At 40.9% G+C, this 12380-nt stretch overlaps 1 protein-coding gene across 1 annotated transcript in view; it reads left to right on the top strand.

Annotated features, from left to right (window-relative positions):
- Positions 1-331: 331 nt before the first annotated feature.
- LOC114052102 (SUN domain-containing protein 1-like) overlaps positions 332-12380 on the top strand; it is a 62847-nt gene continuing 50798 nt past the window's right edge. Inside the window, exon 1 of the mRNA XM_027874549.1 lies at positions 332-400. The gene's annotated coding sequence lies outside the window, so the exon portion shown is untranslated. The remainder of the gene's footprint in view (positions 401-12380) is intronic.

The raw sequence follows: 12380 nt of genomic DNA, 5'->3' as shown, positions 1-12380 counted from the left end.
TGGCGCTTAAAGACCTCCCGGGACCAGCAGCAGCAGTGGCGTGTCTCCTGATTGGTCCCACCCAGGCCCCGCCCCCTCAGGTAGGGCGACTTTAAATTGGCCAGGAGCGCTCCAGGTAGGCAATCCGGGGAACGGTCAGAGAGCCCGTTTCCCCGAGAGCTACTCTCCCTTGCCGCCCCCGAGCTTCCAGAGTGGCCTGCGCCCTCGGCTTGGCTTCTCGGTCTCTTGGGTGAACCCAACTGAGCGGGGGGGGTGGGGTGGGAGACGAGAGTAAGAGGTGTCTGAGAGAGGAGGGGGCGGGGAGTATAGGTGACGTTGCCAGGGGCGCGTGCTGGGCGTGACGGCATTTGCACGAGCCTCGGGGGAAGGCACAGACGGGGCGGCGGCCGCGCGAGAGCAGGTGAGCGCAGAAGCGGGAGCGCGCGAGCGCGGGGCCCATCTCCCTTAGACCCTCAGCCCCCTCCCAACCCCCCTCCCGTCGCCGGGCCCCCTTGGGCAGGGAAGAGGCTGGAACTTAACAGGGACCCGCTGCTTTCCTCGACTCCTCCCGGGATGGGCGAGGCCCGGCGGCCGGCTCGTCTCCCGCTCCTCGGTCCCTGCCGCGGCTAGGAGAGAAGCAGGTTTTTCCCCTCCCCCTCTACCCCGGGTGGGGAGGGACTCGAGCCGGCCGGCTCTGGGCGGAGCTGGGCCCGGGCACCGCCCCCGCCGCTAACAGCCGCCGGCTTGGCGTCGCCGACGCGTCCCCGAGTAGGCAAGGGACTGAGCACTAACGCCGCGGGGAGGAGCGCCCTCCCAAGCCTTGGCTCCATCTCGCCTCCGTGTCCACCCCGAGCCCGAGCCCGCGCCCGAGCCCTCCGGGAGAAGGGGGAGGAGGGAGGGAGAGGTAGGGGAGGAGGAAGGGGAGGAGCCTGCCCCCTCATTAGCATCGCGGGTTGTGTGGAGGCCGAATGCGGCGGCGGGGAGGGGCGGAGCTGGAACGGCAGCCTCGGCACCTCCCTGCGGCTTTTTTCGATTTATTCTTATTCGTATTTATTTATTTTTGGAAGGCTTCGATCCTCTCTGAGCCTCCCTCGTCGTCCCTTTCCTACGTCACGCTGGGGGTGTCTCTGAAGCCTGGCTCAGGCCGCCCCTCTCCTCTCCTCCGCCCGCCACTCCCTAGAGCTCAGTAAATATTTCCTGCTGCTCAGCAGGGAGGCTTAAGAACACGCCGTGCCTCCAGGACCGAACCCTGTGCTCTCCTGGTTAGTGGCCCTTCTCGGATGGGGTGTTAGTCGTCCCTGTGCGCGTTTCGTAGAATCAAAGAGAGTTGGAAGGCCGCCTCGTCCAACCCATGGATGAAAACACCCCTAAGTGTGTGACATACTCCAGAAGTGGTCATGCGCCTCCGAGGACTGGGAAACCACTACCTCCCAAAGCAGACTTTGTCTAGTTTGACCGTTCTAATTGTTAGGCATTTTTCCTTTGATCCCAAGTCTAAATTTGCCTCTGACTTCTCCCGTGCTTTGCTCTTGGTCTGCCTCCAGGGGTCGAATGAGACAAGAGTAATCCGTTCTTCTACATGATTGATCTTCAGGTACTTGAAGATGGCTGTCTAGACGTTCCTCCCTCCCTCAATCTCCAGTCTTCTAACTATATATATATATATAATCTCCCAGTACTTCCAGCTTATAAATTTGCTTTCAAGAAGTTGAGCATCTTCCTAGTCCTGCTACTTGCTGCATGGGAATTGGTATTTTTAAGGATAACTCGTGGTTTTTAGAGGATAGGCTTTAGAAAGGTCTATTTGAAATGGCAGAATGTTGACATCTAGTTGTAATATTACAGAGTTGGTGTCGTGTTTGTAATATGACAAAATTTTCAATGTCATAATTAAAAACTCCAACAAATCAAATATTGCCTCATTGATGCCTTATTGAAAGCACTGCCATTCCATTTTTTTTATAAGGACTTTTTTTTAATAGTATCAAATTGTTTAAGAGATAGCCAACCTCTGAGTCAGGAAGATAGGCCTAGTCTTGCTTGACCCCTGCTGTGTGACACTGAGCAAGTCACTTAGCCTCCCAATGTCCCAGGCAATTCTAAAAAAAATTGCAGAGATGATACCACTTTTTATTGCTAGAAAGAGTTTAATATTTGGGAGTTCTCTATACCACTTAAATCACAGATCAAGTGCCCATTCATTACTTTGGCTAGCTTGTCCACCAGGGCAAGCCATCCAGGTGGTTTGAATTTTGTTGACCCTTCAAAACTGGCCCCTCTAACACTTACAATTACATTAACATCAAGGAAAAGTAATTTCTGTGACACCAACTTACTAAAATGGAGGTACTTTAGCTCAGTGGGGCTGAAGAGGAATACCAACCCTAGTTTTCCAAGCTTCAGGACCTCCAGGGAATTTGTTTTCTGTCCCTGACCCTTGAATCTGCTATATGCATTTCAGTCATTCATTTAATTAGTACTATTATTCTATTTAAGGATGTTCAAGGCAATCTAGCATACCTTTCAACCTGGAATTCTATAACTCTCCAACCTGATCTAATTTTACATTCTTCTTCATACACCCTACCTTTCGTGTAAACTGCACTACCACTGTTGTTCCCTGAACTTGATCATCTCTCTTTACCTATATGCATTTGCTTACGCCACTTTTCCTTCCTAGTATGTGTTCCCCTCTCATTTGACCCTCTTTAAATCCTCATCTTTCTTATTCTGCAAGCCATCCCTGATCCCTGTCCTATCCCTTTTTCCCACTATCCCCCATGCCCTTTCTTTTCACATCCCCTCAGAGTGCAAAGTGCTCTGGGAGTTCAGAGGTAGCAGAGATTACTTCTGACAGGGTAGATCAAAAACAACAACAACAACAAAACATGGAAATAGAGGCATTTGGATTAGCTCTTAAAGAAATGGTAAGATTTATTCTGTCATATGGGTCAAAGGGCATTTAGGGAAGATGGTACAGCATAAACAAATACAGGTTATGTTAGGAGAACTTCCAGGAGTTTAATTTGGCTGAAGTGTAGAATGGATAATAGAGATGAGACACTGTTTTGAACATTTACTGGATTCCTAGCATACTAAAATACTAGCATTACATATCCCTATTCAGGATTTGATAGCAGTGAATCAGGGGGCTGTGTGGGTGGTGAAACAGGGATTGTTGCAAAGTCTAAATGTCTATGTGTGCGGCATCAGGATTTTTGTATATTTCTGTGACAGACCATGTGGAGGTGGGACTGTGGACCTGAACTATAGCTGTTCCTCTGAGATCTTGAATTCACTTGGGAGCCCTGTTCTGAGTATGTGGTTAGTTTGTGACTTTCATTGAGTGTAGGATGGTGTGTTAAGGGTTCATCTTATTTTTCTGTCTTCTTTCTTTCTTTCTTTATTTGTTTACTTTCAGTCCTGAATTTTCTCCCGCCTGCCCCTAATTGAGAAGGCAAGAAAAATACAACCCATCACAAATATATGTAGTCATGAAAAACAAATTCCCACATTAGCCATGTTTGGGGCAGTGTGAGGAGAGTGGGAAGGAAAAAGAAAATGTGCTTCAAAATCTGCACTCAGAGTCCATAACCTCTCTATCTGCACTTTTCTTCAAGAGTCCTTTGGAATTGTGATTAGTCATTGTATTGATCAGAGTTCCTAAGTCTTTCAGAGTTGATTATCTTTTTTATTGATTTTATGCTATAAGAAATGGTGAGCAGGTTGGTTTCTGAAAAAGCTGGAAAGACTTACATGAACTGATGCAAAGTGAAATGAGCAAAACCAGGGGAACATTGCACACAGTAATAGCAATAGTGTATGATGATCAACTGTGAACGATTTAGCTATTCTCAACAATGCATTTATCTAAGACACTTCCAAAGGACTCATGATGAAAAATGCTATCCACCTCCAGAGAGTCTGAATGCAGATAGAAGCATACTCTTTTTCACTTTCTGTATTTTTTTCATGTTTTTTTTTCCCCTTTGGGTCTATGTCTTCTTTCACAACATGACTAATATGGTAATATGTTTTGCATGATTAAACATGTATAACCTATGTCAAATTACTATCTTAGGAAGGAGGGAGGTGAGGAAGGGAGAGAGAAAATTTGGTACTCAAAATGTTTTTAAAATGAATGTTAAAAATTGTCTTTACGTGTAATTAGGGAAAAAATAAAATCTTTTTCAAAAAATTGCCATTCACCAGCTTATGGTAGTAGCAGTGGTGACTAATTGAAGTCAATCTTTTATTTGCTCCTACCCTTGCCAAAGACTTGTGTACTGAAAATGGTGTATAAAGAGCACTGGAGGAGAAGATACGGGAAAATTGGAACAGTAATGCATTATTGGTGGAGTTGTGAACTGATCCAACCATTCTGGAGAGCAATTTGAAACTATGCACTAAGGGCTATAAAACTGTGCATACTTTTTGACCCAGCAGTAGCACTTCTAGGTCTATATCCAAAAGAGATCATAAAACTGGGAAAAGGATTCACATGTACAAAAATGTTCATAGCAGCTCTTTCTGTGGTGGCAAAGAATTGGAAATTGAAGGGATGCCCATCAGTCTGGAAATGGCTGAACAGGTTGTGGTATATGAATATAATGGAATACTATTGTGCTATAAGAAATGAGCAGGAGGACTTCAGAAGAACCTGGAAAGACTTGTATGAGCTGATGCAGAGTGAAGTAACATCCACGTTGTGCGATGACTAACTTTGATAGACTTATCCCTTCTTAGTAATGCAAGGATCTAACACAATTCCAAAGGACTCATGATGGAAAATGCTATCTGCATCCAGAAAAAGATCTATGGAGTGTGAATGCAGATTGAAATATATTATTTGCTCTCTTTTTTTTTTCCCATTTCTTCTTTCTCGTGGTTTCTCCCATTGGTTCTAATTCTTCTTTACAACATTATTAATGTGAAAGTAGGTTTAATATGAGTATATATGTTAAGCCTAAATCAATTTACATGCTGTCTTGGGTTGGGGGAGGGGAGAGAAGGGGAAAAGATTTGGAACTTAAAATCTTACGGAAGTGAATGTTGAAAACTAAATAAATAAATTTATTTAAAAAAAAAGAGCACTGGACTTAGAAATAGGAGGCCTCATTTTCAGTCCTGGCCCCCTTGGTTAATAGCTCTGTAAAAATGGTCAAGTCACTTCACATCTCTAAGCCTCTCCTGTTAAGTGGGGTTGATAATAAAATCACTTCAGAGTTGCCAAGGGGAAAACTTTTTCAGCTGTAAAGTACTAGATAAGTGTGAGTTATTAGTATAAGGTTGTAGCTGGTTGATGCAAGTAGAGTGTTATTGCCTGTGGTATAATTATTTGCCTATTATAATGCCTCATAGTATTTAAGTAACAATTCATTAATTGGCTTTGCAGTGTTTTTAGTATGTGTAACTATCATACTTAAGTTGGATTTTTTTCCGCTGACATTCACAGTCTTGGTGTATAAAATATTGAAAGGGAAGGGAAGAGTTAAGTAGATTAGTTTTGGAAAATGCTTTTGAATTTTGTGCTAAATAAAATGCACATTATTCAGTATCAACTCAGACAAGTAGTTTTTTTCCTTAATAATATTTTTTTCTAATTACATGTATAGTTGGTTTTCAATACTCATTTTTTGTATAATTTTGAGTTCCAAATTTTTCTTCCATCCTTTCCCTTTCCCCTCCCCAAGACAGCAAGCAATCTGATATAGGTTATACATGTACAATCATGTTAAACATTTCCACATTAGTCATGTTGTGAAAGAAGAATCAGAACAAAAGGGAAAAATCATGAGAAAGAAAAAGCAAAAAACAACAAAAAAGTGATAATAACACACTTTGATCTGTATTCAGATTCCATAGTTCTTTCTCTGGATGTGGTTAGCATTTTCCATCACAAATCTTTTGGAATTGTCTTGAATCGTCGTATTGCTGAGAAGAGCTAAGTCTATCAAAGTTGGTTGTAGCACAATGTTGCCGTTACTGTGTATAAAGTTCTCCTGGTTCTTCTCACTTCACTCGGCTTCAGTTCTTGTAAGTCTAGGTTTTTCTGAAATCTGCCTACTCATCATATATAGAACTGTAGTATTCCATTATATTCACATAACACAACTAGACAAGTAGTTCTTAAGATAAATTCAGAAAAGCTTTTTTTTATTTAAATATTGCAAACAGATAACTCTCTTAATTCAACAAATATTTATTAAAGGCCTTCACAAGAAACTGTGTATGATGACTAACACAGATGCAAACAAACAAAAAGTCAAAGCAGACAAACATACCTATATTCCTTGAAGGGTAAGACACAAACAGAAATAACTATAATATAAAGTATAGGTATTGGAGAGCTAGAAGTAAAGTGCTCTTGAGAGTTCAGAGGACAAAGAGCTCTATTAGAGACAAAGTTGGCACTGTTGGAGTGTATTTGCTTCTTTGGGGGTAATAAATAGCTTCAGACACAGAACAAGTGTCTGAGTCTGCAGGAGCTCTCCTGATCACTGAACAGTTCTCTTGGTGCTGACCTACTTGCACTGAAGTAACAGTCTTTGCTTCCACAGCCCAAGGCAGATGTGTTAAATGGCAATTTTGTGACCTTTTTACTGGGAGCACAACACATGGTACAGTGGAAGGATCACTGGCTCTGAAATTAGAACACGTGGGTTCAAATCTAGCCTCTAACCCTACCTGTGTGACCTTGGCAACTCACTTTAACATCTACAATCCTCATTTTTCTCATTTTTAAAATGAGAGGTTTAGACTAGATGGCTAGAGATACCTTCCAGCTCTAAATCTTTGATTCTACATGAGTAGGCCATGGTTCTGGGAATCCTTTTCAGCTAAAGAGTCTTTGAGAAGCTATAGGTAATTTATGCACAAAAATGGAGACAGACATCAAATCCTCAAGGTCACACCATGTGTCTGCTCACTTGTCAGAGATAATAGTTATTTATGTAATAATGTATTTATATATTTTATATATTATAATTTATGTTTTAAAGTTTGCTAAAGGCTTTATAAATATTGCCTCATTTGAGTCTGATAACAACCTGTGAAGGAAGTGCTACAGGTATTATTATCTCCCTTTAATTCAGAGGGTAAGTGACTTACACAGGAAATGTCAGAGGAGAGATGTGAACTTTGGTCTTCCTGATTCCAACTCTTATGCTCTCTGTTTCTGGGAAGAGAGATGGTGTTTGTGTGGTGAGAGGAGCAGTGCTATGGAATCAGAAGATCCACTTTGAGTTCTTGCTCTGCCACTTACTAGCTGTGGGGACCATGGATAAGTCACTTTGTCCTTTGGACCTCAGTGTCTTCATCCATAAAATGGGTATAATATTCTTCTTTTCTCACAGGATTGTTGTGAGTAAATATGTTAGAGTTTATGTACTGACTGTTATCTTTCATCTACCTTGTACTTGCCCAGCACTTTACTTTGCTACTATAGGATGACTTTGGCCACTTTAGTAACACCAATGATTTAACTGTCATAGAAGCTGTTCTTCAGATAGCTGACCAGATGCCCTGGGTGTAGAATTTCCAGTTGACACTTCACAAAGGTAGTTCCTGTGTATGCAGTGCTTATGTCTTATTCCTATCTTCCATAAGTGTACGTGTGCTCAAAAGTCATACAACTAGATTTTAGTGGCAGATCTTGGGCTAGAACCCAGGTCTCCTTAATTCTAGTCAAGGGTACATGATGGAAACTAATGTAAGAGAAGACAGTAACTTGGAACCAGTTTGTGAAAGGACCTTGAGTATCAGGCTGAGGAGTTTGAATAGAGTTGATAGATGATGTGCAGTGAAAAAGAATGAGATCACTCAGGGGATAGTAGAAAAAAGGCAATGAAGAACTATTGACAAGGAAGGTCAGAAAAGGTTTCATGTACAACATGGTGCTGGAGCTGAGCCTTGAAGGAAACGAAGAATGATAAGAAGTGATATAACAATGGGAGTAATTCTAGCAATAGGGTGATAGGCATTGCAAAAGTAGGTGAGGAACACCACTGGATCCATTCAATATGGTGGCGATCTTCCTCAAAACAAAACAAAAAAAACAATTTTTGAGCAGTAAGATGGCACAATGACATGATTATACCTGTGTCATTGGGAAGACTAGTTCTATCTCCTTTTATACTTCCTTAATTCCCTATCTCACTCCCCACAGAATCTTTTCCAAACCTTTTCTCCTCAACTCTCTTGCTCCTGTCTACTTTTTCTCTGCTAAGGACCTTGCCTCTTTAGTGAGAAAATTGAGGCCATTTGAAATGATATCTCTCTTATCCTTTAGTCTTTATTTCAGCACAGCTTGATGTCATCTCCATCTCTTTCCTCCTTTCCTCCAGCTCTTTCCTCTTTTCTTCTTGCCAAGGCCAATCCCCCACCATGTGTCTTTGAGCCTGTCCCTCTTGTAGATTATAGCTTCAATCATTCTTCAATCTTCAACTTCTCCTTACCTTCCTTACTACCTTCAAACCTGCCCAAATCTCCCTGATCCTTGGAAAAAAATCTTCATTAGGCTCTACCATTTCCTTGAGCTATCATCCTATGTTTATCCTTCCTTTCTCAACTAAACTCCTAAAAAAGTTACTCTACCTTTTTTTCTCCTATCACTCTTCAATCCTTTGCAATCTAGGTTTCAGCCTTATCACTTGACTGAAACAATTCTCTCCAAAGTTACTGGTAATCTTTTTAATTGCAAAATTGGTCTCTTTTCAGTCTTCATTCTTCTTGACTGATCTGCTACATTTGGTGCTGTTGACCACCTTGTCTTCCCATCTGAGCTTTCCCCGTTAGTCTTGTATGACTTTACTCTATCCTGTCTTTCCTCTTACTTTTCTGACCATTCCTCCACAGCCTCCTTTGTAGTTTCATTATCCAGATGATAACCACCTAACTGTGATTGTTCCCTATGGCTCTGTCCCTTTCTTTTCTCTCTATATACTGTCTTGGCCTCATCAACTTTTATGGATTTAATTATCAGAAGGTAACATTTGAGTTGAACCTTGAAGCAAACAGAGTTTTAAGAGGCAGAAGTGAAGAGAAAGTACATTCCAGGCATGGGAAACATCCAGTGCAAAGACAGGGAAGTGGAAGGTGAAACATTGTGTGTGAGGAACCTAAGTAGACTAGTATGACTGGACTATAAATTTCATGGAAGAGAGTGATATTTAATAAGACTAGAAAGTTAGAATAGGGCAAGGTTATGAAGAGCTCCAAATGTCAAACAGAGAAGTTTATATTTGATTTTGGAGATAATCGGGAGCTACTGGAGTTCATGGAATAAGGGAGACACGTATGACATGGTCAGATGTTTGCTTTAGAAAAGTCTCCATGAAGTGGAGGATAGTTTGGAGTAAGGAGAGGCCTTGGGACAGGGAGATTTGTTAGAAAGTTCTTGAGTCTGGGTAAGAGTAGATAAGAGCCTGAATTAAGATGATGGGTATATGAATGTAGAGAAAGTGACTTATAAGATAGATGTGGAGGTAGAAATGACAAGATTGGGCAACTGATTGGATAAAACCTATATGAATTGATAGCTGATTATAAATATATAAAATTCTATAAGTATTCTGAATTATTTTCTTTTAGTAGAGTTCAGTCGAAAAGGGCGGAAAGAATAAGTATATAGCACCTATTGTGTGCTAAGCATTGTGCTTTACAAATATTATCTCATTTGATCCTTATGACAGCTCTGTGAGGTAGTAGGTGATCTGTTATTATCTCTATTTTACAGTTGAGGAAACTTAAGGCAGAAAGAGGTTAAGTGATTTGTCCTGGGTCACACAGCTAGTAAATATCTGAAACTGGCTCGGAACTCAAGTCTTCCTGATTCCAAGGCTCAGAGTGTCATGTGCCACCCAGCTGCCAACAAAATAAATAACAATTTATCTAAAAATTAATCTGTTAACAAGTTAAAATAATCTGTGATATGTTTTTGAACCCATTTGGAAGAAGAAGGAAGCAGGACAGTTTCACCTGTGGGTAGCTAGGTGCTATAGTGGGTAGAGTTCTGAACTTGAAGTCAGGCAGACCTCAGTTCAAATGCTTCTTTAGACATGAGCTGTGTGACTCTGTGCAAATCATTTAACTGCTCTCAGCCTCAGTGTTCAGATCTGTAAGTGGGGATAATAGCACCTTCATTGAGTTGTTGTGAGAATCAAATGAAATAATGTATTTAAACATTTTGCGAGCCTTAAAATATTAAATAAATTTGGACTATTGGTAGTATCTTATTACTGTTATTATTTGTAGTAGTAGTGGTATCATATGAGACATTTGTAAAGTGCTTAGCACAGTGCCTGGTACATGGTAGACACTTACTGTATGCTTGTTTCCTTCTTTCTCCATCTTCATAACATGATTACGATGTCATATATTGAAAGGTGGAAGGGATTGTAGACATTATCTAGTCCAACCTGGGCATTTTACAGAGGGGAAACTGAGGCCTCAAAGGCTATGACTTGCTGAGGGTGAAAGAGGTAGGAAGTAGCAGGCCTTAAATGTGCAACAACAGGCTGTGATTAAAATATGGTACCCTTCCCATTATACCACACTATCTTTTTGTGGAAACTTTTGCCTTTTGTTTGTGTTGTATTACTGAGTGCATCCAAATATATATAATAATCATAAGTGGACATTCTTCATCTATCTGGTCTTTGCTATGTGAATTGTCAGGTCAGGGGCCTTTGAGTGACTACAGATCTTGTCTAGAATATCCTACAGCAGGCCCGGGTCATTTAATAAGGATTTGGGTGAGTGGAGGGGGGGGGGGCACATGTGGAAAAATGTAGAGGAAAATCCTTTGTATGTAGAGGAAGTCCTTTGCCTTGCCAGCAGCGGGCTTTAGGGTCGGCCGCAGGCCACAAGTTGTACAAGCATGCTCTGCGGTGCAGAGTTCCAGTGCTCCTTGATGCAATCAATATAATGTCATCTGCAAGCAGGGACACCTGGAGGACCTCTCTATCCATAGGGAATCCCTCTTCAATTTAGGCTCTATGCAGTGTCTCCGCTATCACAGTGGCAATACAGCTCCATTGTTTTATGCCTCACCTGATATTTATAGTCCAGAGAATTGCTCAACATATTTTTCTTTCTTTCTTTTTTTTTTTTTTTAGACATGACATTTTTGTTATGTCCTTCAAGGAATCTTGAGACACCTTATGAAAGAGCCTGTCGGGCTGGATTTTGGTCTACTGAATCAAATGCTTTTTTCATAACCAACGAGCAATAAACACTGTGGAATATTATGTTCACTGTTCCTTTCAAATAATTGTAAAATGACAAAGATGTGGCTTTTTTTGAATCTCATTTGGAAAAGCCTGTTTATTCTGTATCAGTAATAATAGTGATTATATAGTGCTTTAAGGTTTGCCAAGTGTTTAACAGATATCTCACTTACTGTCATTGAGGTTGTTCTTGATTTGTTTGTTTTTGCTAGGATGGGATTTTACCTCTGTAAACAGTTCTGGAGCAAATACAATAAAACATAAACTTTTTCTGTAGTATAAGTAATTATCATTAAAGTTTTGTAGAGATAGGGTAATAGGCATATAGATTGTTAGTTACTGATGTTCTCTCATCAGGTTGCCTTTTTTGGTATTAATAAGGTCCCAAATTTTTTCCACTTGTTTGGTATCTAACCTTTCTGGATACCTGGCACATTGATCCTTCATGCTTTCAAAATTGTGTTGCTTCTGGTACAGACCTCCTATAGTCAGACTTGGTCCAACACATGTGCTTTTCCTATTCTTATTCTCTTTAGTGCCATTTCTATCTCCTTTGTAAGTCCTTCTTAGACTGTGGTGTTAGGGACTGAATGGAGGTTCCACTGTCCTTGATGGAGAAAGCTGTTTTACTGATTTTTATGAATTGTTTCCACTTTTCTTCCGTTTGTTGTCCTCTTTCCACTTTCATCCTTAAATGTCCTCAGATTGATTCTTCTTGGTTGTCTTCAAACTCCATTCTCTTTTCTCTGCTTTATGAACTAATATTTAATATTACTCACAATTCTCTATTATCTTCACAAAATTCTGTGATCAAGTTTCTAGTTTAACCTGGTGATGCCTTTGGCAGCCATCTCTGTTTGGCAAATAAGTCAGTTATTTGCTTGCTGAAGCATCTTTTTGGGCTCTTTTAGCCTTTTTGTTGTAACTTCAGTATATCAGTAGAAAGTGAGGAAAGCTTCTAGCACTTTGGATGGATCTTCTGTGTCAGACTTATGGTAAGACATCTACAAGAGTCAAACAGGATGGGCAGGAATGGGTTGGAATCTGCATCTTTGGACAGAACTTTTGAATTAATGAGATCACAAGTCTGACTATTGCTGAATGTTCTGGGGAATGTTTGATGTAAAAGGTCATCTTAAAAAAATGAACTTTGGTCTGGCCTCAGACCAAACG

The sequence above is a fragment of the Vombatus ursinus genome, unplaced genomic scaffold (genome assembly GCF_900497805.2).
Source record: "Vombatus ursinus unplaced genomic scaffold, bare-nosed wombat genome assembly UNPS02014807.1, whole genome shotgun sequence".
NCBI classification, from domain to species: Eukaryota; Metazoa; Chordata; class Mammalia; order Diprotodontia; family Vombatidae; genus Vombatus; species Vombatus ursinus.
The sequence above is the reverse complement of the archived record's forward strand: the minus strand, read 5'-3'. Positions and strand labels throughout refer to the sequence as shown.